General features: G+C 41.4%; 1 protein-coding gene across 1 annotated transcript in view; it reads right to left on the reverse strand.

Annotated features, from left to right (window-relative positions):
* LOC122792799 (extracellular matrix organizing protein FRAS1-like) overlaps positions 1-14,747 on the reverse strand; it is a 4,352,848-nt gene that overhangs the window by 2,593,272 nt on the left and 1,744,829 nt on the right. The gene's annotated exons all lie outside the window — the stretch shown is intronic.

The raw sequence follows: 14,747 nt of genomic DNA on the forward strand, positions 1-14,747 counted from the left end.
GGAAGGTTTTGATTAACAGTATTTTAAGAGGATGAGAAGTATCAACATCCTGGAAGAAAGCGGTAGTGGCTGTAATACCTAAAGAGGGTAACGACCCTTCAGATCCAGCTTCATATAGGCCCATTTCAATTCTAAACTATGATTACAAAGTGTTTATGTCTATATGACTAAAAGAATGGCAAAGGTATTGCGGTGCCAAAACTGATAGATATGGATCAATGTGGTTTTGTGGAGGGGAGGCAAACATTTGACATTAACGGAACATTGATGATCCAGACGGAAGCTGAATGTAAGAAAATACCACTGATAATCATGAGTCTTTATGCAGAAAAAGCATTTTGAAAGAGTGAGCTGGAAGTTTATGAGCAGGGCAATTGAAGCATTTGTATTCCCTGATAACATTATAAGGTTGATTAGGAGGACATATGAGGGATTAAATAGGGGGGTACTTCTCTGATAATTTCTGCTTGAGCAGAGGAGTCAGGCTGGGATAAACATCTTTCACTTTGTTATTTGCACTATATCTGACACTGTATAACCCTGATCCTGAGTAGCATCCTGCCCTCACCAAGAATGATACCTCAGTATAAAGAAAAAAATGATCAATTTCAACAATTGGCTAAGCTTCTGGTGTCATTCAAAGGGGATCCAGTGTCTGTCAGCCTGGGATGACATGCTCGACAAGCCGCGTTGCTTCACAAGAGATGGCTTGCACCTTTCACCCCTTGGCTTTCGAGTACTGGCCAAGGCTCTTGCTGCCCCCATAGTGCCTTTTTTAGGCAAGGCTCAAAATTCAAACCCACCTCCATAAACAGCACAAGTAAAAAAATGAGGGTTATGCTACTCAACGCCAGAAGTTTAAATCTCAAAATGCATGCGCTCGAAGCACTCCTAAGTATGGAGAACTTCGACATCTGTGCAGTAACTGAAACCTGGTTCAAGGCTCCAGAGAGCACTCCAACACTACTGGGCTATAACTCATACCACACATTTCGGGCACAGAACACGGACCGATACTCAAAAGGAGGGGGGTTATCCATATTCATCAAGGATACCCACACCTCTAGGTTAGTGGCAAAGCATGATACCTCTGAGATCATCCATGTGCAGCTAACATCTGGCAAATCTGCAATGCAAATTGTGGCCTGCTACAAATCACCCTCCATGACCCAGGACCACCACTCCGCCTTTCTGCAGACACTGGAAAACATGATGGTCCTACCGAACACCTTGATATTCGGTGATTTCAATTACCCTACCATTAACTGGGAAAACTACTGGAGTACAAACTCCCAGGCTCAGTGCTTCCTGGAATTTATCAACTCAAATGCCCTGGATCAGCTGGTACACTCCCCTACCAGAGGCCACAACATACTGGACCTGGTCATCACCAACATGGGTGACAGGTGTTCCGTACCGGAGGTCAACCCGTCACTGGTTAGATCAGACCATAAACTAATCACCCTGGATGTCCACACCCCACCACCACCCCCAACCAAGGAAACCACAGTGAAAAACTTTTCTAAAGCAAACTACACCTTATTTAAGGCAGAGGTGGTAAGTTTCACAGCCCCCACGCTAAAGGTTAACACTGCCCAAGATGCAGAATCCTTTATAATTGCACTCTATGAACACCTACAAGGAGGCATGGATCGTGCCATCCCTAGCAAAACCAAGACTCACTCCCCTAAGAGAAGGAAACCAGTCTGGTGGACCCCTGCCCCTAAGAGAAGGAAACCAGTCTGATGGGGTGCCAACTGGCTTACAGACAGAACTCACACGGTAAGAATAGCGTGCTCCAGGTCGGACTCTACACCAGTCACATGTGGTGTCCCACAAGGCTCGGTTCTGGGACGCCTACTGTTCGGCATATATTTCTCAAAAGTACAGGCAAACACAGGAGGACTATGGCTAACCAAGTTCGCCGATGACTGCAAACTGGGAGCCATAACTGACTCTCCAGCTGACATGGACATCCTTTAAAAAGGCCTTACTGAGACAGACACCTGGTGTCATAGTCATGGCCTCAAGCTAAATGCCAAAAAATGCATAGTCATCCCATTTGGGAAAAACAAAACACCCATGAATTACCACATAGGTGGCAGCCCCCTTAATACAGAAGAGTTAATAAGAGATCTGGGGACCCAGGTAGATAGTAATCTCTCCTTTGACAATCATATTGCCAAAGTAGTTAGGAAATCCTTCTATGTGGCCCATCTAATTACTAAGGGGTTCTTATCTAGAAATAAAGAGGTTATAGTGCCCCTCTACTCGTCACTCAACAGACCCATCATAGAGTACAATGCCCCATTTGGGATGTACCACAAGACACTTCCAACAGCTGGAAAGACCACAAAAGCACATCACCAAGAGGATTACTGGCCTCAAACATATGTCCTTTGCAGCCTGACTGAAAAAACTCCGGCTGTACTCAGTGACATATCACTTACTCAGAGATGATCTCTGCCTGACTTACAAAGCCATGTCCAACTCAGAATTGATGGACATGCTCCACCTAAAAAAATGCAAGTCACTGCGAGCCATGCACTCTAGTGAGCTAAACCTCACCACAGCAATAAATAGAACATGCTGAAATGATAGATTCCTGTCACAGAGAAGTCCCATGCATTGGAACAAAATTCCTAACTACATTAGGCAGAGCCCCTCACTAAAATTCTTCAAGAGAAGCCTTGACGAGTGGATGGGTAACAGAAAATACACCCCTGGGATCATTTCATTGGCTCTGATTGACAGAGGCTCAGTTAATTAATCAATGGGGTGGTGAAAGCCGGCACACTCTGGCTAGGCTTATAAATGCCCTCGGACAGATAGGTTAGTACCTACCTATGAACCTATGAACCTATTTAGAACCACTGGCAAAGAAATTCAAGGATATAATTGGTATGGTAGTCAAAAAAGTTGCCTCTATTTCCAGGTTATGTTATTTAACATCTGATAAAACCAGAAACGGACATTTCAGTGTTGTGGAACATTTTCTGGCAGTTTCAAATCTTTTCAGGATACACAATTAAGTAAGGTAAACAAAGCCAGTAGCGGTTGTAAATTATGTACCACACACAAATTGGTTCAGCAATATCCATATTTATGGTGACATGACAAAATGAAGTACTCAGGAGCATGGATTAAAAAGGATTCTGTTGTGGTAGCGAAGGATATGTGGGAAGTGACTAAACAAACTAATACAAAACTGACAAATTGGAAGCTCTGTTGTATGGATATGGATAGCAAGATAAAAGCTGTTAAAATGTATTTACCCCTTTAAGTTTCATACACATGTCAGATATATTTTTATCAACCAGAGAAGTTGTGGATAGCAATAAAGAGCTGAAGGATTTTATATGGGAGGGGAAGATGCAAAGAGTCAAGTGGGAAAAGATGATTCTTACAATACAATAAGGCAGCTTGGGATTACCCAATATGAAGGAGTATTTTCAGAACTTCACAGTTAAATCTCCTACACATAGCACAAGCAGAAACCAATAATTTAAAGTGGAAATGGATGGAATCAAGAAACAAGGAGAGAATGGGAATTGGGATGCAGATCCTTAAGGAGAATAATGACAACCATACAGAATATTACATTCATAAAGTAACAAAGTATTCTAAGAACAAAGCTAACACAGGAATTGAGAAAGGAGATTCTGCTGATAGGGATGACTGCAATTACGGATACAGAAAATAAAAAAGAGGGGCCTTGAATTTATTGGAGAAAACTGTCAAAAGAACCAAGGCATTGGGAGCAAATAATTAGAGGGAAAGATAATAGAATGGGAAATGGACAAAAGACAAAAATTTATTGGGACTGCAGGCTAGAGACTGCCTTCTCTATCAAGGATTGATAAAGTATAGACATGGAGATGCACTGGTATAGAGTTTTTAGTATAATGTAGAACAGAATCTGCTTTTAAAACAGAGCATATAAACACTGCATGACAACTATAAGAATCAATCAGAGGAGATTAGAAAGGATTGGGAAGAGAGATTGGATATGCAATTCACAAAGCAGCAATGGGGGCTATGTCTCCCAGATATGTAATAAAGTCTAGAAGATCTAGCATCTTTGCTTGGAAGTGTTCACATAGGTATTTTTATACTCCAAATAGACTCCAAATAATTTTTCCTCAGGTAGACAGCAAATGTTGGAGATGTGATGGGGAAGAAAGAGGTAATTGGGAACATATTTTCTGGGAGTGCAATTAGTTGGCAGAGATACTAGGTAATGCCAAAAAAGCAATTATTAGAAAGGCCCATCAACGTCACCACTTTCTAAGAAGGCTAAAAACAGAAAAGCTCCCACTTACTGTACTATCCACCTTTTACAGAGGAGCTATTGAGAGCATTCTCACCTGTAACTTCACTGTTTGCTTTGGGAACTGTACATTAGCTAAAAGGAAGAAGCTAAAGAGAGTGGTGAGAGAGAGCCCATAAAATACTTAACTCCTTGCACCCTGCACATGGCTGGTTTTCTCAACTGTCATCTGGCAAGAGGTACCACAGTATTCACTGTAGGACCTCCAGATTCATTAGCAGCTTCTGCCCAATGGTGATGTGACTTATTAACTCAGACACCAGTCCTAGTGACTCCACCATAAATTAACAGTGCTTTGTTTGGAATGTGCAATATTTATTTATTTAGTTATATATTTACATTGATGTGCAATTGCCTGTTTCTCGCTTTATGTAATGATACATATAGAGTGACCATTTTAGTTCATGTGCAATAACCAATCTTACCTGTCCTGCTGCTACAGTACAGTATTTATATGACTACATAAGGGGGTTAAGCTTTTTTTTATGTTCTTGTGGCATAATCATTTAGTCTCTAATTCCTTTACATGATATATAGGTCTTAATGTTGTATTTCTATGCTTATTCTGTACTGTCATGGTGAGCTGATACTTGTAATTTCGCTTAGGTTTACACATGTGTAGTCCTAAATGACAATAAAGTTTACTTTGAATCTTTGAATTGAAAAGGGATTTTCTTTTTTAAGTAATGACTACAGTTCAAATACACAATGGCCAACAGTTCAATTTTTTGTATTAGTGAGAGAAACTGATAAATTTGAAGTTCACACTAATTTATCATCTATTATTCAGATTAAACTTCCCTAGCAGACTTCAGCCTTTTGTTCATTTGCAAGGTGAACCGACATCAAAATGTGAATATGATCCTTAAAAGTTAGGAGGAAGCTGAAATACCACCACAGGTTCATAGGTGCGTACTAGGTTAACAGTCACAAGGGCCTTTTTAATCCTAGCCATGCATCCAAAATCTCTGACAGGCTCTGGTACCCTTGATAAGTGTAAGCAGAGGCTTGGAAGATGAACCATTTATAGGGTGCCTGTGTCCATTAGAGTTGCAGGCACCAAACCAAGAATGAGTTTCCTGTCCCTCATCAAATTGTCCAAGTTGCACTGGAACTGGGCTAGGGAGGAACTCTGCTTCACATGGATTGGAAGCCTGTTTCAGGGAAAGGGTAATCTCTGGGATACATACCTGTCTCCCCAGCAGGTCCTATTTATATCACAGGCAAGGTTTAAGTCCTTAGAATGAGTAATTGTGGTGCTGTTTGTTTTGCAAATTTGCAGGACCTCCATCAGGGTGGGGCTTGACAATGCCCTGTATGCTAATCATAAATTTCCCCTCATCAGTGTGTAGGAGACAATACAGGGATAGGGCTTTTGAGGTGGTCTGTATTCTTATGCTCTGTATTCTTCTAGTGAGGAACCTCTGTGGCATTTCAAACTTTTGGATGTGTCTGGGTAGGTACATACCAAACGGGGCATTGTACTCAATGATGGGTCTGATGAATGCTAAGTACAGTGAAACAATGACCTCCTTAGACCCAGATGCCATACCTTTGTTTATACGTTGAACATATAATGAATTCTTCACTACTGTAAATCCATGACGGTCAAAGACTAAAGTACCGTCTGTGTGTGTCTCCAAGTCCTTGACCACTGATAGACTATTCGGCGTTTGTTGTCAATATGACAGTTACCAGGGAAGTAAGACTTTTTGAACAATACCATTGTGCATTTCTTGGCATTTAGTTTAGTTTGTGGCTCTGACACAAGTCATTTAGTTTTGGCAGGGGATGCAAAAACTGCACCTAATTTGCAATCATCTGCAAATTCGGTCAGCCAGAGGCTCTCGACACTAGTCTACACTTCAGAGAATCGGCCTCAGGACCAATCCCTGACAGAGTCCAATTGTGACTTCCTGGGTCCTGTCAGTGAGCTAGATGGCTATTCACCAGGTGACATAAGGGTTTATATCTAACCTCTTGAGTTTGCCAACAATGCCTGAGTGGGGTATTGTGTCAAATGTCTTGGCTAGGTTAAGGTAAGCAGTATGAACCATTTTGCCCTCATCCATTGCTTTGGTGACTTTCTCAGACAAAAAACAAATTGGATTGGGTCTAGTGTCTGGAAGATTCCCATGTCATTATAGGTTCATAGGTAGGTACTAGGCTATTGGCCCTAGGGCCTATGTAAGCCTAGCCAAACAATACCCTGGCTTTTGCCACCCAAGAAAATTATTTTCCTGTGCCCCTGTCAAGCAGAGTCACAGAAGTGATCCCTGGGGTGAATTTCCTATCTCTCATCCAATCATCAAGATTTTTCTTGAAGAGTGCTAATGAGGAGCTTTGTTTGAAATAGATAGGTAGTGTGTTCCAGAGTATGGGAAGTCTCTGAGACACGAATCTATCCCTCCAGCACTTTCTGTTTATTGTGGTGACGAGGTTTAGGTCCCTAGAGCATGTAGCTCGGAGGGATTGGGATTTCTTTACATGGAACATGTACAACAGCTCTGGGTTTGACAGAGCTTTGTATGTTAGGCAGAAAACACCTCTGAGTAGGTGATATGCGACAGAGTAAAGCTGGAGTTTTTTGAGACGGTCTGCGTAGGACATCTGTTTGAGGCCGGTAATCCTCTTTGTGAGGTATTTCTGCGGCCTTTCCAGTTGTTGTACATGTCTTGTGAGGTACATACCAAAAAGTGCATTGTACTCTATAATGGGTCTAATGAGTGAGGAGTAGAGGGGAACAATGACCTCTTTTTTTCCTGGATGAGAAACTTTTTGTGATGATGTGTGCCATGTAGAAGGATTTCCTGACTACTGTGGTGATGTGATTATCAAAGGAGAGACTACTGTCCACCTGTGTCCCAAGATCTCTTATCACACTTTCGGTGTTAAGTAGACTACCGCTTATGTGGTAGTTCATGGGTACAGAGTTTTACCAAAAGGGATGACAATGCACTTTTTGGCACTGAGCTTGAGGCCATGGCTTTGACACCAGGCATCTGTCTCAGTGAGGCCCTTTTGTAGGATGTTTACATCATTAGGAGATTTGATTATCGCTCATAGTTTACAGTCATCTGCGAACTTCATTAGCCAAAGACCTTCTGTGTTAGCCTGTACTTCAGAGAAGTAGATACCAAACAGGAGAGGAGCTAGGACTGAACCCTGTGGTACTCCACTTGTCACTGGTCTGAAGTTGGATTTAGAGTCTGCTACTTTCACAGTGTGTGTTCGGTCAGTGAGCCAGTTGGCAACCCATCTTGTGACATAGGGATTTATACCTAGTTTAGTGAGTTTGTCTATAATTCCAGAGTGGGGGATGGTGTCGAAAGCCTTGGCGAGATCTAGATAGGCTGTGTGTACCACCTTACCTGCATCTACAGCCTTGGTGACCGCTTCAAAGAAGTCTATCAGGTTTAGGAGACATAATCTGCCTTTTACAAACCCAAACTGGGTAGGGCCAGAGTTTGGAGATTACCAATGTCACTGTTTATAAGTTCCATGATACGCTCCATAGCCTTGCACACCAGGCTCGTCAGGCTAATGGTGGCTCCCCCTTTGTGGAGTGGGATAACTGTTGCTGTGCGCCATTCAGTGGGCACAAAGCCTGACTTAGGTGGGGTGCCAGTTCGTTCTGTAGTTCATGCAGAACGCAGCCTGGGATGTTGTTAGGTTCCATGGATGCTGTGTTCTTGGATTTGGAGAGTGTGTTTTTCACCTGTGCAGCCGTGATTACAGGTACTTTGCATTCTTCCAGTACAGAGATGGGCCATTTAGGGGATGAGAGAGGGGTAAAGTTAGCACTGAACCTATCTGCCAGGATGTTGGCAATATCGGTTGGTTCTGTATATTTAGTGCCACTGTGCTGTAACTCACAGTAGATCTGAGTGTTGCCATCGAGATTCTTGACATAGCTATAGAATGCTTTGTGGTTGCCTTTAGAAACAGTGGCGATTTTGTTTTCATAACTAGCTTTGGAGGATTTTATGAGGGATCTCAGCTTCTTACTGGGGCTGACCACAGAGTTCCTCCAATCATGGGATTTTACTCTTTTTTTGCAACAGTTTCTTTCTTCTGTTGTAGAGTTTGTTTATATCATGGGACCACCAGATTGGCTTCCTTTTTTTGGAGGATAGCATCTTGGTTCTGTTAGGGATTGCACGATCCATGCACTCATGTAAGTGCTTATAAAGTGCAATTGTAAGGGATTCAGCAGTCGTATCTCTATTGTCCATCAGCATGGGGGTCGTGAAGTTTGCCACTTCTGTCTTAAGAAGCATGAAGTTGGCTTTGGAGAAATATTTTACGGTGGTTTCCCTAATGGAGGCTGGGGGTGGGATGTGGATGTCAAGGGTGATTTGCTTGTGGTCAGTACTGACCAACGAGGAATTAACCTCTGGTGTGGAACACCAGTTGCCCATGTTGGTAAAGACCAGGTCTAGGATATTGCTGCCCCTGGTGGGGGTGTGGATAAGTTGATCCAAGGCATTGTAATTTATGAATTCCAGAAAACGTTGAGCACAAGAGTTGGTACATGAGTAGTTTTCAATCATTATCAATCATTTTCATAATTCTTTCCATGGCTTTGCGTAGGAGACTAGTGAGACTTATGAGTTTGCAGTTTCCGTGTACTGTACATGGTCCACCTTTGTGTAGTCAGATGACTGTTACTGTCCTCTTTTTGTTACACAAAGTATGTTTGGAGGCTACAGTTAAGTTGTGATTACCTGACAGGTCATGGTTCATGCTATTTAGAAGGCATCCTGGGGTACTGTCTATGCCATCAATGCAGTGTGTTCTTGGCCTTAGAAAAAGCATTGAGGATCTTCTCCCTAATGATAGTATGGGGAGTTATATTTGATGGTATTTCATGAGAGCAGGTTAAGGGGGAAGAGAGGGGTAAATGTAGAATAGAATATGTCTGCCACTGGGTTTGCTATATCTTCTGGCTCAGTACAAGTGGTTCCAGTAACAATCACTCTGCACAAAATTGTGTATTGCCTTTGAGGTTGCAGACACAGCTAAAGAATGCCTTGGGGCTGTCCTTAGCCTGGGAGGCCAAATTAACCTCAAATTTCGCTTTGGTAGATTTTATTTTTCTTTTGGGTTATTTGTTTAGTTTGATGAGAGTGCTTTTATCCTAATGGGTGCTGCATGTGTGTCATGATTTTCTTCCTAACATTAAAGAGCCTACTGATGTGATTCTACCAGGGTGGCTTGTGTTTCTGAGTTAGTTCAATACTTATTCCTGGTTTGTATAGCTGCCTGTATATAACTATTAGCATACTAGTACAGGGTTTCTGTGAACAATTCTGCACAGGCAGCAGTGTTCTAAAGGATTATGGGGACTTGGAATTTTGCCAGGTTATCACACCAATAGCAGGATGTTAGCCCCAGAGTAGTTCCTGAACATTCCAGAGTTAGCTGGGGTTCCAGGTTTTATTTTTACTTTAGAGGTGACTGTTTTATGGTCTGGCCTCACCAGAGATGATATTACACTGGGGGGTGGGGGTGGGGGGGTGGTAGCATTCTCTTATACTGGTGAGGACCATTTCCAGCTGCATATTGACAATCTGGTCCAGGCAGTTTGTGTTTCATCTGGATGGAGAGAGACTGACATCAGAAAATACTGAAAAACCTGAAATGACCTGTTTTAAACAAGTTACTTTTTTTTAGGAGTCGCCTCACAGTAAGACGCTGTCCGGTTCGATTCTCAGCTAGAGCGTCTTCTGCGTGGAGACATACATGAATGGGTGTACCTTCGTTGAAGGTTGTGCATTAGGGCTGGCAACTCGGCACGTAAAAATCAACTGCCAATCATTAGCGGACCGGAGTTCCGCTGTGGCGACCCCTAAAAGCCGAAAGAGACAACAGCTTTTTTTAGGAGATCTGTACAGAATGAGGACTTTATAAAATTTAGAGAGTATTTGTCAAAAGAAACAAAACGCCAGTCCCAATATGGCTAAATAAGCTGGGTTCATAGACATTCCAAGGCCACTGGTCTCATAGCCATTCTCAAGCTTGCCGGTACGGTACCCTTCTTGCAGACAACACCTGCTTTCTTCAAGGGGGCCAAACTGAACAATCCTGAAGAAAACTTGTGGCTATCCATCCATTTATCTAGTTTATGTTTAAAGGAAGATAGTAAGTTGCACTGCTTAACATAAACGGGATGTTTATTGCAGAGGTTTAGGTTATAAACTTGTTCCTCCACTGTGTTTTATTGATCTGTTGAAGATATAGGTACCTAGTACTGGTAGAGATTTTTGACTTGTGGCATGGTAAACAAGATGGACATCTCCCATCAAAAAGTCAGTAAGACAATAAACAAAGGCAGACCTTCCAAATATGGTAGCTCAATGACTTTAAATATGTGAACTTTTTTGGATAGGAGCCTTAGGGGGCTCTTTTTAATTGTTTGATATGTTTTATGAGATATGGCAAAAAGTGGGCATTGTGCTAAACAACTGGCCTGATTAATGTGGAGTATAAAGGACTAATTACCTCTTTAGATCTTGATGATATTCCTTTGGTAATTAGCTGGGTTTAATTAAAGGATTTCCTGACATCCCGTTACGTGATGGTAAAAAGACTGGGAGCTATCAATCCAAATCTCCAAGTCACCGACTACATTTTTGTTTTGTAGAGGTGTGTTATCTAGACATTATGATCAGGGGTTGTCTGCCAAAAGTGGCAAGCCCACACATTTTAGCATTTAGTTTCATTTTTAGTACACCTATGGAGAGATCATTCTGGAGGGTTTGGGTGTCACAGAGTGACTTAACACTACTCAGTCTGCAAACAACTGCAAACTTTGTTAGTCAGAGTCTTTACTCTCTTCCAGAATATATGAGAAGTAAATACCAGAAAGGACATCTTGTTGGTCACATTCATACTTTCTGATGAGACATCTGCAACTCGCACTGCATGGGTTCTATCAGCCAATTTGCTATCCATCTCACCACATGTGTCAATTTTTATAGCATTTAACTTTTGTATGATGCTAGCATGGGGAATGGTGTCAAAGTCCTTAGCCAGGTCAAGATACGCTGCATGCACTGCATTGCCACCATCTACAACCCTTTCAAACAAATTTAGCAGATTAAATAGACAGGATATAGCCTCCATAAAACCAAACTGTTGGCAGTAAAGTCTAACAAGATTCTTGAATGTTGATGGTGTCAATTATAATGTTCTATGGTTTTAGAGATGAGGCCCATAAGGCTGACAAGAGTGTAATTATTTGGGTCAGTGCTAAGGCCTCCCTGATGGATGGGTACCACCAGTGCTGCATGACATTTATCAGGGACCACACCTGTAGCTAAACTTAAACAGTTCAGGGCTATAAATGGAAGTATCAGAGGTGGGAGGTTGGTGTAATTGTTAAGGTGCTTACTTTAGAAACAAAAGGTGCAGCATTTGATTCTCACATGGGGTAATTGGCTAGGCTTAAAATGGCCCCTGAAGACAGTTAGCCTAGTACTAATCTATGAATCTATGACGGTGACACTAAATTTGTTTGCAATGACATTAGCAATGTAGTTGGGTCAGAAAAAAAGGTCCTGTTATGAATAAGTTCTGAGCAATGTAGGGCATTTTTTCTAACATAGCTGAAGAATGACTTTTAATTATAGTTGGCTTCAGAAGTCAGCCCAAGGTCAGGGGCTCCTTTCTGGCCGTAATAGTGTTCATTTTTTTGTAATGCCTTTGATATCCTCGAGATAGTAGGTTTTGATCTCTAAATAATTTATGACATTCTGTTGTATGGTTTATTATGGCTGTTGACAACAAGGCTGGTTTACTTTTTCAAATGGTTGTCATAGGGCCTGCTAGCTCTATGCATTTTTCTAAATGGATAAAGAATACCACAGTGAAGCTTGTTGCTGTATCAAGGTCAGAGATGGGGCAGTCATAAGTGAATTTAGATATGGGCCACATAGTAGGTTGAGGATGGCATCTCTGTAGTCCTTAAATTCAATAGGGTTTGCTGTTGGGAGGTTTGGTAAATGTACAGCACAAGGTCACATTTACCATCAGACTTCTCTGAGAAATGAATATTGCAAGAGATGGCCATACTTTAAGAAGTGGGTTCTTTACCCGCTGTTCAACATCATTTTTGTTTATTAAGTCTAGGAATTTTGTGACTATCCTACACTGAAGCTACAAGTGTCTCACCTGTTTGAAGGATAGTTAAAGTCAAACAAAGTAAGTGAGTTTTTGTAAAAGGAAATAATTTAGAACATTGTGGAATCCTACCTGATCATGGGGGACAAAGACCATGTTCTGTAACAGCCTATTAGTTGATAATCCTACCTAGAGTGATCTGTACTTTAACAAGTTTAGTTTGCAAGACCCTAGTTTCATAGGTTCTTGCTAGGCTATTCATGTCTGAGGAACTTAAGAAGACTAGCTTTGCATTCCCATGGCAGTTTATATCATTGATGTTTCCCCTACCCAGGAAGGACAAGGGTGTTAAAGCAAGGGAAAATTTGTGGTTATTATCCATTCATCCACAGTACATCTGAACAGAGTAACAGAAGTACTTTGCTTTATGTGATATGGAAGACAGTTCCATTGAAGCAGTACTCTCTGTGATAAATTCTTTTCCCTCCAACATGTTCTGTTTATTTTGCAAAACAGACAGAGATCCCTTGTGTGGGTGTTTATACAATTGGACTTATGAATGTGTAATAGGTCTGACATAATAGGATCTACCAAAACTTTGTATACAAGGCAAGTTGTCTCTCAGTAGTCTGTAAGACACCAAGAAATGGATGTGGCTTTTGGATATTCTGTGTAGTTTTTTATATGACTGGGCCCTGGATTTTTTTTTTTTTTTTTTTAGTGAAAAAACATTGTGGTAGTTCCAGATTTGACAAGTGCTTGAACACACACACAGACAAATTCACTATACTAAATAATTCCAACTACGTCTGCTTTTGCCTATACTAAATAACTGGCCTAAAAAAACAAAAAACGGCACTGTGTTTGGCAGAGGCTTCTTCAAATCACCACAGGAAAGTGCATTATTTGTCTTGTTTTTCATTGGAAACAGCAAAAAGAGGTTTAATGGCAAGTGAAGGTATGCTTACCTACATTGCTGAGAATCTCTTAGAAATCCGATTTTAAATTACGCCATGCTGTATATGTCTGATGAGCTGCTTGCTGTGAGGCCTGTACAGTCAAACATTACAGAAACACCTACAGCTGGGAATCGTACTGGAACATTGTAAAAACTGCAGAAATTTGTCAAACCGGATAACAACAGGACATGGGAAGTGCATTAAAAGGAGAAGATGTGAACGGTCAAGAAAGAGAGGATTTACAGCAGGAATTAAGGTCAGACAAACACAAATCTGCAGAGGCCTGCCCTTGCTTCCATGCAGAGCAGAAATTAAAGTCAGACCAAAACAAATCTGCACAGGCCTGCACTTGCTGCCATGCTGCTAATAAAAGTACACTCACTAGACAGCAAAATGGACTACTTAAGGATGGATCTTTCCACACAAACTAAGGTGAGAAATAGCTATCTACTTGTGTTCACTAAAACTTGGCTGAACTCCTATATAAATGATAGTACAATATATGTAGAGGGAAGTGCACAGCGCAGCGAAATTATTAAATCTCTGGACCCGGGCACAGTACAATAAAAATACATGGTAATCATCGGACAGTTCATTGCCAAAGGTTCCCAAATCCCTAACTATGGGATAAAAATGTTCAGGGGTGTGTTGTCAATGTAATAGTTACAAGGGAAGTCAAGCTACATTTCAAAATGTGTTGATGATATAACAGTCATCAAAAGCATCACCATATGTGCAAACCAGAAACCCTGGCTGTCTGGTGAAGTATATGAACTCTTAAAGGCAAGAAATGCCACATTCATATCAAAGGACAAGGATGTCCTAAGAGGGGCCAGAGCAAATCTAAGTAGAGATACAATAGGACCTATGGATGTAAAATTCAGGGACACTTCTCTGATCAAAGTTATTCCAGACGTCTTTGACAAAACATACAAGCAATAACAGACTACAGGCCTGCATGTTCCCCATGTGATAACATTGTGGCAAGTAAGCTCCCTGTTGAACAGGGTGAAGAGGTGCCATGTCTCAGCATATCTGATGTTCTGAAGACCCTGAGGAGAGTAACTCCAAGAAAAACAGCTGGTCCTAATAATACTATGGGAAAAGGTTGTTAGAGAATATGCTACTCAACTGTCCACTGTACTAACTGATATTTTCAATATCTTTGCTTCTAGCCATTGTACCTAAATGCTTCAGAAATACACCGTCCCCTTACCCAAGAAATCTTACCCAAAAAATCTCATCCTACAAGTCTAAATGATTGGTAACCATACCTCTTCAAATCAAATCTACCTGCAATACTGGACATGTTGCAGTTTACTTATAGCTCTAAC

The sequence above is a fragment of the Protopterus annectens genome, chromosome 2.part0 (genome assembly GCF_019279795.1).
Source record: "Protopterus annectens isolate FY-2018-M chromosome 2.part0, PAN1.0, whole genome shotgun sequence".
Lineage (NCBI taxonomy): Eukaryota > Metazoa > Chordata > Ceratodontiformes > Protopteridae > Protopterus > Protopterus annectens.